The sequence below is a fragment of the Ovis canadensis genome, chromosome 2 (assembly GCF_042477335.2).
Source record: "Ovis canadensis isolate MfBH-ARS-UI-01 breed Bighorn chromosome 2, ARS-UI_OviCan_v2, whole genome shotgun sequence".
Taxonomy (NCBI): domain Eukaryota; kingdom Metazoa; phylum Chordata; class Mammalia; order Artiodactyla; family Bovidae; genus Ovis; species Ovis canadensis.
In genome coordinates, this window is record NC_091246.1 from 126081827 (window position 1) to 126094335 (window position 12509).

General features: G+C 37.2%; 1 long non-coding RNA gene across 1 annotated transcript in view; it reads left to right on the forward strand.

Annotated features, from left to right (window-relative positions):
• The window catches only part of LOC138433782 (uncharacterized), an 89056-nt gene that overhangs the window by 44772 nt on the left and 31775 nt on the right, over nt 1–12509 (forward strand). The window contains exon 2 of the long non-coding RNA XR_011254464.1: nt 8083–8180. This is a non-coding gene — a long non-coding RNA (uncharacterized lncRNA). The remainder of the gene's footprint in view (nt 1–8082; nt 8181–12509) is intronic.

Below are 12509 nucleotides of genomic sequence, written 5' to 3' on the forward strand. Positions count from 1 at the left end.
ACATTTCCACCACTCAAGTTCTTAATATTTCATATCTGTGTGCTGAGACGTTCTATTATGGTTGTTTCTAGTGTGTTCATCATTTCTCACTGAAGCATTCTTATGACGTCATTTCCATTTGTCTTTGTTTTCCCCCTTAGGTTGATATCTTCTTGATTCTTAATGATAACTGAAAGTTAGAAAGTTTGAGTATCATAGTATTCCAGCTCTGTTGACACCTGAGTGGGATGCTCCTCATTACTGCTGAATGAGAGTTCACTGATACCTCCCAAGCTGTGGGGGATAGGGTGGGGGGATGGGGACTCATCACTACTCAACACACTGAGACCTTCACTGCGACCAAGGCTGGGTGGGGCCTTATTAGAGCTGGACGGTGGTGAAATTCCTGATTTCCCTAGGCCTCCTTTAATACCACCTTAGTGGGTGATGGGGGAGGGCTTTTTCACTTCCAGGTAGAGGATAAAATTTCAATTTATCTAATTGATCAGTCTCTCCTGACACAAGAGTGAGGTTGGGGACTCTTTACCTTCAGTGGTGACATTGTTCTATCTCCTTACCAGGTCTCTTATACCTTCCCAACAAAGGGCTTGAAATGCTTCACTGGAGCAGGTAGAAAGTGAAAGCTTTGGCTCCCCTGGGAACAGTGGAAGTCTAGGCTCCCCTTTCAACCTCTGCTAACTTGGGAAAATGTCAGGTCACAGGTTTATCTGTGATGTTTACCTTGAGTAGAGTGTTTGTTTTGCTACACTTCACCTTTCTGGGAATTTGGCTACAGAGAACAGGCTTTTTGGGGGTCATTTTTGTCTGCGTGCATTTGTTTTTCTGGGTTACCAGCTCCTTCAGCCGCAACTCTGAGATACATTAGTCAGAAAAGAAGACAAAGGAATTTACTACTGTGTTCTTTCTTGGGTCTGGAGGCTCCTAGCCAGTCAGCCAGCTTTCAACTCTTCTGAGGCTTATGTATGTTTTATATATAATGTCCAGGGCTTTCGAGGGCTTCCCAAGTGGCAGTGGTAAAGAATCTACTTGTAAATGCAAAAGATGAAAGAGAAGTGGGTTCCACCCCTGGATCGGGAAGATACCCTGGAAAAGGAAATGGCAAACTACTTCAATATTCTTGCCTGAAAAATTCAATGGACAGAGGAGCCTGACGGGCTATAGTCCATCAGGTGGCGAAGAGTCAGACAGGACTGAGCACACACATACACCAGGGCTTTCAGTTTTACAGGAAAAGAGTAAAGTATGTCTATTTTATCTCTCTAGAAGCAGAAACTGTCCTCTCAATGTAGGTTTATTTTGCCTTCATCTTATTATATTTAAGATTCTTAATTAGATATTTTTCCTGAACTCTTTTGTCTATTTTTGTAACTGGGTTTTTGTCTTGTTTTCCTCAGATTGTAAGAATCCATCACATATTAGGAATCTTAGTTCTTCATATCCAATACATATTAAAATATTTTCTTATACTGTTTAATATGTTTATTGAAGTTTCTGGTTATGTGCAGCAAATTTACTTTTTAAATTTTTATGAGTCTAGTTCAGTCAATCTTATATGTCATCTGGATTATGAATTACATATGTACCAGGTCACCTTACCTGTAGCCTGAGAAACCTATATGCTGGTCAAGAAACAACAGTTAGAACTGGACATGGAAAAACTGACTGGTTCAAAATTGGGAAAGGAATACGACAAGGCTGTATATTATCACCCTGCTTATGTAACTAATATGCAGAGTACATCATAAGAAATGCTGGGCTTGAAGAAGCACAAGCTGGAATCAAGATTGCTGGGAGGAATATCAATAACCTCAGATATGCACATGACACCACCCTTATAACATAAAGTGAAGAGGAGCTAAAGAGCCTCTTGATGAAAGTGAAAGAGGAGAGTGAAAAAATTGGCTTGAAACTCAACATTCATAAAACTAAGGTCATGGCATCCAGTCCCATCACTTCATGGCAAAAAGATGGAGAAACAGTGGCTGACTTTATTTTTCTAGGCTCAAAAATCCCTGCAGATGGTGATTGCAGCCAGGAAATTAAAAGACACTTACTCATTGGAAGGAAAGTTATGACCAACCTAGACAGCATATTGAAAAGCAGAGACATTACTTTGTCAACAAAGGTCAGTATAGTTAAGGCTATGGTTTTTACAGTGGTCATGTATGGATGTGAGAGTTGGACTATAAAGAAAACTGAGTGCCGAAGAATTGATGCTTTTGAGCTGTTGTGTTGGAGAAGACTCTTGAGAGTCCCTTGGACTGCAAGGAGATCCAACTAGTCCATTCTAAAGGAGATTAGTCCTGGGTGTTCATTGATAAGACTGATGTTGAAGCTGAAGCTCCAATACTTTGGCCACCTCATGCGAAGAGTTGACTCATTGGAAAAGACCCTGATGCTGGGAAAGATTGAGGGCAGGAGGAGAAGGGGACAACAGAAGATGAGATGGTTGGATGGCATCATCGACTCGATGGACATGGGTTTGGATGGACTCCGGGTGTTGGTAATGGACAGGGAGGCCTGGCGTGCTGTGGTTCATGGGGTCACAAAAAGAGTCGGCCACGACTAAGCGACTGAACTGAACTGAACTGAATGGCAGAGAACGAAGAGGAAGTAAGAGGCTCTTGATGAGGGTAAAAAAGGACAGTGAAAAAGCTGGCTTAAAACTCAACATTCAAAAAAACTAAGATCATGGCATCTGGTCCCATCACTTCATGGTAAATAGAAGGATAAAAAATGGAAACAGAGACAGATTTTATTTTCTTGGACTCCAAAATCACTGCAGATGGTGACAGCAGCCATGAAATTAAAAGATGCTTGCTCCTTATAAGGAAAACTATAATAAATCTAGATGGTGTTTTAAAAAGCAGAGGCATCACTTTGCCAAAAAAGGTCCATATAGTCAAAGCTATGGTTTTTCCTGTAGTCAGATGTACAGATGTGAGAGTTGGATCATAAAGAAGGCTGAGCACCAAAAAATTAATGCTTTCAAAATGGGGTGCTGGGAGAAGACTCTTGAGAGTCCCTTGGACTGCAAGAAGATCAAACCAGTCAATCCTAAAGGAAATCAACACTGAACATTCATTGCAAGAACTGACGCTGAAGCTCTAACCCTTTGGCCACCTGCGCAAAGAGATTCCTCATTGGAAAAGATGCCAGTGCTGAGAAAGATCTAGGGCAAGAGGAGAAAGAGGCAGCAGAGAATGAGATATAGTTAGATATCATCAGCGACTCAATGGACATGAATTTGAGAAAGCTCCAAGAGATAGTGAAGGAAAAAAGAGCCTGGTGTGCTACAGTTCATAGGATTGCAAAGAGTGGGACACAACTTAGTGACTGAACAACAGTGAGTGTTTTCTGTTGCTAGTGCAACAAATAATCAAAACACAATTTTTTTTTAAATAGCTCTGTAAGTCAGAAATCTGATGTAGATCTCACTGGGTACAATCAAAGGGTCAATAAGACAGCATTACTTCCTCAAAGCTGTATGGGAGAATCCATTTCCCTTCCATCTCCAGCTTCTAGAGGCTGCTCATATGCTTTGGCTGTGATCCCTTCCACTGCTTTTAAAGCTAAAATGTTGGGTGTGATTCCTTCATGTTTTCTTCTTCTAGTGTTATATCTCTTTCTTATTGAGCTGAGAAAGATTCTCTGCTTTTAAGAATTTATGTAATTATATTGTGTTTACCTAGATAATCCAGGGAATTCTTCCTATCTTAAAGATTTTACCCTTTATAGTATCTGCAAAGTCCCTTCTGTCACTTAAGGTACAAGTTTCAGGGATTAAGTCTGGACATCCTCGGGGGCAGTTATTCTAATATGTGATTCATAATTAAAAAAAAAGAAAAAACCTTCTCTATAAAGAGTTATAGAAGAATTCACCCTTTTACCTGTACTTCTTATATTGTTTCTTATTGTGACTGTAAGAAAATTAAGTGTCTTAAAAATATGCATATGTTCTCCTTCAGTATTGGCTCAATGTACAGAATGAGTATTTATAGGGCTAATCAAGGTAATGAAAAGTCAATTCCTTCTGATGGCTCCAAGGGAAAAGCCATTCCTTTCCTCTTCCAGCTCCCAGAGGATGTTGGCATTTATTTGCTTTCAGCCACATCACTCCAGTCTCTGCTTCCGTCATCGTATTGCATTTTTCATTTTTGTGTACTACTGTGTCTCTCATGTAGTGACCCTTGTGATTGCTACATGGATAATCCAGGATAATCTTCCCTTCTCAAGATCCTTAAATTGAGAGCATTTACAAAGTTCATTTTCTAAATAAGGCAAGATTAACAGATTTGGGGATTACGATATGGACATCTTTGGGAGTCTATCCAACTACTGTCTTTCTTCCTCCTTTCCTTTCTTTTTTTCTGTCTTTTTTCTTTGCTTTATTTTTAAGGCTAAATATTTTCCCAAGAAGCATTTATTAAAGAGTCTATTTTTGCCATAATGACTTGAGATGCTACTTTTTTCAAATACTAAATTTTCATACCTACATGAATCTACTTTTGGAATTCATCTTCTCTTCCACTGGATTGTCTATGGATGCCTGCTCAGCTTTCGTATGGAGATTTTTAGCAAATTTTAGTATCTGTTTTGGCTATTCAGTGCTCACAGCTTTTATCTTTCAATGTTTACTGTAGTATAATAATTGAGCTATGTAAACTCTAGGTTGAGTTTGCTTTACATAGAAAAGAAAAAAAGAGTGTTTATATTTTCAGTAGGATACAACTATAATAATAAATTGAATGACATTTTTATGATGTTGAGTTGTTCCAATCAAGAACAAGGATATCTTTTCATTATTGCCTCTTCCAAAGGATTTATATTTCTCCTCATATACAGTGAGTATATTTTTTATTAGGTTTATTCATGTATTGCTTTTTTTGTTCTTACTATATATGGGATTGTCTCTTTCATTATTTCCTCGAAGTGGATATGCTGCTGCTGCTTCTAAGTCACTTCAGTCATGCCCAACTCTGTGCAACCCCATAGAAGGTAGCCCACCAGGCTCCCCCATTCCTGGGATTCTCCAGGCAAGAACACTGGAGTGGGTTGCCATTTCCTTCTCCAATGCATGCAAGTGAAAAGTGAAAGTGAAGTCGCTCAGTCGTATCTGACCCTCAGCGACCCCAAGGACTGCAGGCTACTAGGCTCCTCCATCCATGGGATTTTCCAGGCAAGAGTACTGGAGTGGGGTGCCATTGCCTTTTGCCTAAATGAGTATAGATTTCAGTTTATGAAGCCTTTTTATTTCTGTTTCTTGCTATCTTTAAAGTCTTTAATGACTAATTCTGGTGGTAAAGTTAGCTTACTGCATACCATGGCAAACAAGCCAATAAACAGTATCTGTGAATACCTGTAATTTGATGTCAATACCAGTAATGGCTTTGGGTAACTAAGTATTTGCTCTGATAGAACACCTTACTGAAAATAAGAAGTATCATGGGGCTGGTAGACAGGTTATAAGTGCTCTGGAGAAATTGGGGAAAGAAAATGATTAATTTACATCATTACATTCCTTCTTTCCACTTGTGTCTCTGTCCCAATATTCAAGATCCTGCTTCTTCCCAATCAATGTTCTAACTTTAACAAATGATCCTGTTGGGAAATTAATGTGTGCTAGTTCAGACACCTGCAGGACTAACTGGTGGTCTTCCTTTTTAGAAGTCTAGGCCCTTTTCTCTATACTTTCATAAACATTTTGCTTTCAGCTGGTCAGGTTGGCAATACAGCTTGATGGTCATACCACAACCAAGGATATATCCTATTTCACTCCTGTGTCATAATCTGATCTTCCGGGACTTTGATTGCCTTTGTATTCTACAAGGCGCAGTGCTGTTCTCTGACATTGCAAAGATCATGCTAAATGGACCAAGACTGATACAGTCTGCTTAAGCTTTTCATATCTAATGGGGTCCAATTTGGTAGACTATTTTCCTAGTAAATTACCCATTTCATCCAGGTTTTCAAATCTGTTTGTATAAATCCCACTTGTTTCCCTTCTGTTTCAATGTTTATGTTCACTATTATTTATCATTTTGTAAATTTATTTACTTGCAGTTTCCCTCTTGCAAATTCTCTATTTTGAATTTTTAAAAAATTATACCGTTTGTTTAATTTTGGATACAATTTAAAATTATTTTACCTATTTGATTTCTGTTTATATGCTTATTATTTCCTTGTTTTCTATTTATCTATGTGTTGTTCCTTTTTTAGGTTCTGATTTGGGAATTTATGCATTTATTTTTATTTCTTAATTCTTACTGGTATTTAGTGCCAGAAACTCTTCTTTTGTGACTACTTTAAATATACATCATAAATTCTTATGAGTAGTGTTTGCATTATCATTGTCTTTTAGAAGTTTAATATCCAGCAATTATTTTCTCTCACTGACAATTTTATTTAATATAACATTTTAATTAATTTTTATATAGATCCTTTATAACATTTAAAAAATAATATGTACTATACTATGATCAAATACTGTTGATTAAAATATTTCTATCCCATGGAACTTACTGATGCATATTTAGAACCTAATATGTTATTAAGTTTAGTAATATTCCATATACACTAGAGAAGAAAGTGTCTTCTTTATGATGAGGACAAATTTCATGTGTAAAAAATATATATGTTTATAAAATACAACTTATTACATTGATTTGTCTTTTATAGCTCTACTTATTTTTTGTCAATTTGCTCTCATATTGATTAGGAGTGTCTTATTCTTGGTGTGATTCTATATAGATCTTCTTGACTCTCCAATGTAGCCACTACATTGTTTTGGTTCGAGAATATATGTAACTATAATATAATCATTGCAAATTATAATAGTTTGCATTGAAAGTGTCCTTTTCCACATTGAATTCTCCCTTTTTTTGGTATTAGGATGACAAGTGTTCTCCATCTGTCTAGTGTTTTGTACATTTAGTAGTAGTAGTAGTAATGTTAGTTGCCCAGTTGTGTCTGACACTCTGCTATCCCATGGACTGTAGCTCACCAGGTTCCCCTGTCCGTGGAATTCTCCAGGCAAGAATGTTGGATTGGTTAGCCATTCCTTTCTCCGGGGGATCTTCCTGATACAGAAATTAAACCCAGATTTTCTGCACTGCAAGCAGATTCTTTACCATCTGAGCCATCACCCTTCCCTTAATTTTTAACCTAAAATGTGTCTTAGCATTTAGTTTTGCTTTTAGATCCAAATTGAAAATGCTTTTCTTTTAAAATATGAATTAACTCCATTCACCTATATTGAATGCTTCTCCTGTGGCTCAGATGGTAAAGAATCTGCCTGCAATGGGGGAGATCTGGGTTCAGTTCCTAGGTTGGTAAGATCCCATGGAGAAGGGAAAAGCTAGCCACTGCAGTATTCTGGCCTGGAGAATTCTGTGTACTGTATGGTCCATGGGGTCGAAAAGAGTCAGACATGACTGAGCGACTTTCACTTTCACCTATGTTAATGCAATATTAGGTTTGAACTAATTTCTACCACGTTGTATTGTCATAATTTATAAGCACCATTGCATATTTGCTGTGTTTATTTCTCCACATCTTGTACTCTATTTTCTCTTACATCGTTTGATTTTTCTTTTGGTATACACAGAAGTTTACCTTTTCTGTTCTAGTTCATGTATCTTCTATAAATGGCATTAGCCCATTGTTTTACGTATTTAATATTTTACTAACTTGGTTGTTAATTATTGATGATTTCCATTATTGTCTGTGCAAGCAATCAGTGAGCTTATTCTACTGTCTTCCATCTCTCATATTCTATAATTTTTATTTGAATTATTTCTATTTTGTTAGTATCCTAATATTTATGCATCATGCTTTCATAGTTGCTCCCACATTTATGTTAGTCATGGATCTATATTTAAATATATTAAATGATTGCCATCAGGCCCTTGCCTCCAACCTCAGCTCCTACAGTTCTTCTCATTATTTGCTACCTTCCACCCTCAGTTGCTCCTCGATTACCAGTGTCACCCTGTCTTGTCATAATCTAATTTCTTCATAATATTTATCACAATCTGAAGCAATGTAAGTAATTTATGTTCATTTTCTCTCTCCCCCAACAAGGCACATGATATTTTATCACTATGAGAACAGAGTCTTATCTGTAGTCCCTGTGGAATTCCCAGGTCCTGGCATATAGACAGCCATGTAGTTCATAGTCGGTAAGTACCTGTTGGTGAATGAAGAGACAGTAATACGTGTTTGGTGTCAAATTTTTACTATCAACCCCATTCTATTCTTTCAGAAATTATCTTTAATGCAAGATGGGATGGTGACCTACCCCCAGTAATATTTTGTCAACTAAACAAGCTCAATCTCTTCTCTCCTAAAGCATGACCTCCTTCTTCAGGATTGCCACCAACTGTCCACTGTTTTGGATGGAAGAGTCACAATAAACATAAGCTAGGTTGAAAAATTACCTTACAGCATGCTTGAATCATTAAAACAGCCTTCACTGAGAAGTGATATTTCAGGTAGTGAGAGAAGCCTCTAAATTAGATTGCATCATCTTTTTCTGTCATCACATCTTTCTTCACCTTCCCATCCCTTATTTAAGTAGAAGAAAATTGTATTAAAACTTGAAGTAAATAGAGGTGAAGCACTAAGGTGAAACCAAGATTGTTAGCGACAGTGGAAAGTCTGCAAGGTCAAATAGTGGTTAGTCAGTTCTCTGCAAAGACTGGGAAAAACAGGACGCTTCCATAATATTGTAAAATGGCCGGAGTTCAGGTTTGTGTCTTTGAAAATAAATCACATGTTTTCCCCAAAGGAAATTCTAACCCATGTATCCAGCTGTATTTTTATCTTTGTACTAAGAAAGGATGAGAATTTTGTTCCTGAGATTTTAAGTGTGCTGCACTTAAAAGACAGAGCTAAATTCTCTGTAAGATACATAAGGTGGGGGCCATATGGCTCTCTGCCGCAAAACTGAGCTCTTCTAAGGCTGTAGAGTTTCTGAATACAGAGATTCCTGAACTCAGACAACACACAAAAGAGCATCATTTCTCCAATCATTTCCATCCAAAGGACCATAAATTAATATATGTGAAAAAATTTGATAAACTTTAGAATGATCCAAATGTATGGCAATATTATTTTTAAACAAACTAAAGTTTTGGCTTTTGAATAACTATTTTTAAAAGCCTAGATTAATACTATTTATATTAATAAATACTGAAAATTGCCACATTTTATTTGAAGTATATTTGGAGGTTAGGAAAAAACAAAGAAACAGGCAAGTCTGAATAAAGCCCAAGGAAGAGCAAATACATTTAGAGAAGCTTGGCTCTCAAGGCTTGTCACAGCAAGAATGAAGGGACCTTTAACACTGATCTCTGCCCAGATTTATGATTACTTAAAATGTGTAAAAGTGTGCATTGGTTGCAATATAATAAATAGTAGCCTGGTTTGTTTCAGTCCATGAGGTTGCAAGAGTAGGACACAACTGAGCAACTGAACTGAAATGCATTTCATAACAGTCTGTGCTTATGGTTTTATCTTATAATTCCTAAATAACATGAGTTAAATTTTTTTTTTTTTTTTTTTTTTTGGTGAACAGTATACATTTCTGCATAGTTACAAGTCTGGCCAAAACTCCCTATAACAGAACTCTTATTTTGTGACTCCTGGGCCAAACACATACCTTGACACCACGTGAGGTTTCAATAAATGAATATCAAACAAGTACCTGAAATAATATTGATGAATGTATTAGGATTCTCCACAGAAGCAGAATCAATAGGATGTGAATATATATATATATATATATAAAGAGATTTATTGTGAGGAATTGGCTCACAGAATTATGGAGGCTGAGAGGCCCACCATCTGCCTTTTGCAAGCTGTCAACCTAGGGAAGCTTATGTAATTCCAATCCAAGCCAGGACAGCCATTGGCATAGCAAAAAAAAAAAAAAGCCCCAGCCCTAGTCAAAAGGCTTAGGACTGGGAGCACTGATGTACCTGGGCAGAAGGAAATGGATGTCCCATTCAAGTAGAGAAAGCAAATTTATCCTTCCTCTACCTTTTTATTCTATTCAGATCCTCAGTGGATTGGTGGGGGCAATCTACATTAGTCCACTGATCCAAGTGCTAATCTCTTCAGGAAACACCTTTAATGATACGACTAGAAATAATTTTTAGTTGCTCTTTGGTGCATCCTTTAGCTCAATCAAGTTAACATAAAATTAACCATCACTATGACTATAAATCACTACTGAAAATACCTGTAAGTAAATAATTGTGCCACATTATTTAATCCAATTGTCTTTAGCTGACTTGTTTTATAAAATCAAAAGTGGTTTGGCTAAAGTCAGTTGTAGATTCAACAGTTCATCTGACTTTGGTATATCTCCTTGCAGACTGTGTGCCTTGAACTTGCAGGTGCATTCTTGCAAAAGTCTGGAAGCAAGCAGTTGTTCTAGCTTTGGCTAGAGGATCTTGGCTAAAGATCTGTATATCCAGAGCAAGTTGTTAAGGCTACTAATACTCAGCTCAATTGATTTGAAGAGAAATGAAAATTAACTGAAATAGAGATTTGTAAAAGCTATACAGAAGAACATTAATTCAAATAAAAACTTTCTTTTGAGCAGCTGGATAAAGATTTGAATTCGTGTCTAAAGCATAAAAGAAAGACAAAATAGAGTTAAATTACATTAAGTAAGGCTTCCCTTGTGGCTCAGCTGGTAAAGAATCTGCCTGCGGTGTGGGAGACCTGGGTTCAATCCCTGGGTTGGGAAGATCCCCTGGAGAAGGGAAAGTCTACCCGCTCAGTATACTAGTCTGGAGAATTTCATGCACTGTATAGTCCATGGGGTCCCAAAGAGTCAGACATGACTGAGCAACTTTCACTTTCAAATTTCAACATTAGGTAAAAAGAAATTTAAGAAAACTGGGGTTTACCTGCTTGTGATAATGTTTACAATAATTTGCCCTTTCTTTATTTTGGCCATACCATGGCGATTGTAAGATCTTTGTTCCATAACCAGGGATTGAACCTGTGCCCTCAGGAGTGAAAGGGCAGAGTTCTAACCACTGAACTGCTAAGGAATTCCCTAGTTGCTCTTTATAAAGGAAAGAACTCTTTTAATTCTCTATAATATTTATGAGTTTTAACTGCATGAGTATTAGAGCTAATGAAATCAAAAAATTAAACTTCATTAGACACATAGTAGTAATTAATTTAAATTTTATGAATACCATAAAAAATTGCTTTATTATTTATGTTGCTTATATTGAATTCCAAACTCTGTTTTCTCTCAGAATATACACAAGTATACACAAACAGTTTTCCTTGTCCATATGAATCTGATATGTAGATATGTCCACAATATATTTTTGTTAATACAAGGTGCAGATTTTGTCTTACCTTTTTAGATATGCACAATTCTAAGGGCAAGAGTTGTATCTTACCAAGAGAACGCCCTGGTCATAGCAAACACCTTCTTCCAACAACACAAGAGAAGACTCTACACCTGGACATCACCAGATGGTCAACACCGAAATCAGATTGATTATATTATTTGCAGTCAAAGATGGAGAAGCTCTATACAGTCAACAAAAACAAGACTGGGAGCTGACTGTGGCTCAGATCATGAACTTATTATTGCCAAATTCAGAATTAAATTGAAGTAGGGAAAACCACTAGACCATTCAAGTATGACCTAAATCAAATCCCTTATGATTATACAGTGGAAGGGAGAAATAGATTTAAGGGACTATAACTGATAGACAGAGTACCTGATGAACTATGGATGGAGGTTCATGATATTGTACAGGAGACAGGGATCAAGACCATCCCCATGGAAAAGAAATGCAAAAAAGCAACATGGCTGTCTGAGGAGGCCTTACAAATAGCTATGAAAAGAAGAGAAGCACAAAGCAAAGGAGAAAAGGAAAGATATAAGCATCTGAATGCAGAGTTCCACAGAATAGCAAGAAGAGATAAGGAAGCCTTCCTCAGTGATTAATGCAAAGAAATAGAGGAAAAGAACAGAATGGGAAAGACTAGATATCTCTTCAAGAAAATTAGAGATACCAAGGGAACATTTCATGCAAAGAAGGGCTCGATAAAGGACAGAAATGGTATGGACCTAACAGAAGCAGAAGATATTAAGAAGAGGTGACAAGAATACACAGAAGAACTGTACTAAAAAGATATTCAAAGCCCAGATAATCACGATGGTTTGATCATTCTCCTAGAGCCAGACATTCTAGAATGCAAAGTCAAGTGGGCCTTAGGAAGCAGCACTACGAACAAAGCTAGTGGAAGTGATGGAATTCCTATTGCGCTATTTCAAATCCTGAAAGATGATGCTGTCAAAGTGCTCCACTCAACATGCCAGCAAATTTGGAAAACTCAGCAGTGGCCACGGGACTGGAAAAGGTCAGTTTTCATTCCAATCCCAAAGAAAAGCAATGCCAAAGAATGCTCAAACTACCGCACAATTGCACTCATCTCACACACTAGTCAAATAATGCTCAAAATTCTCC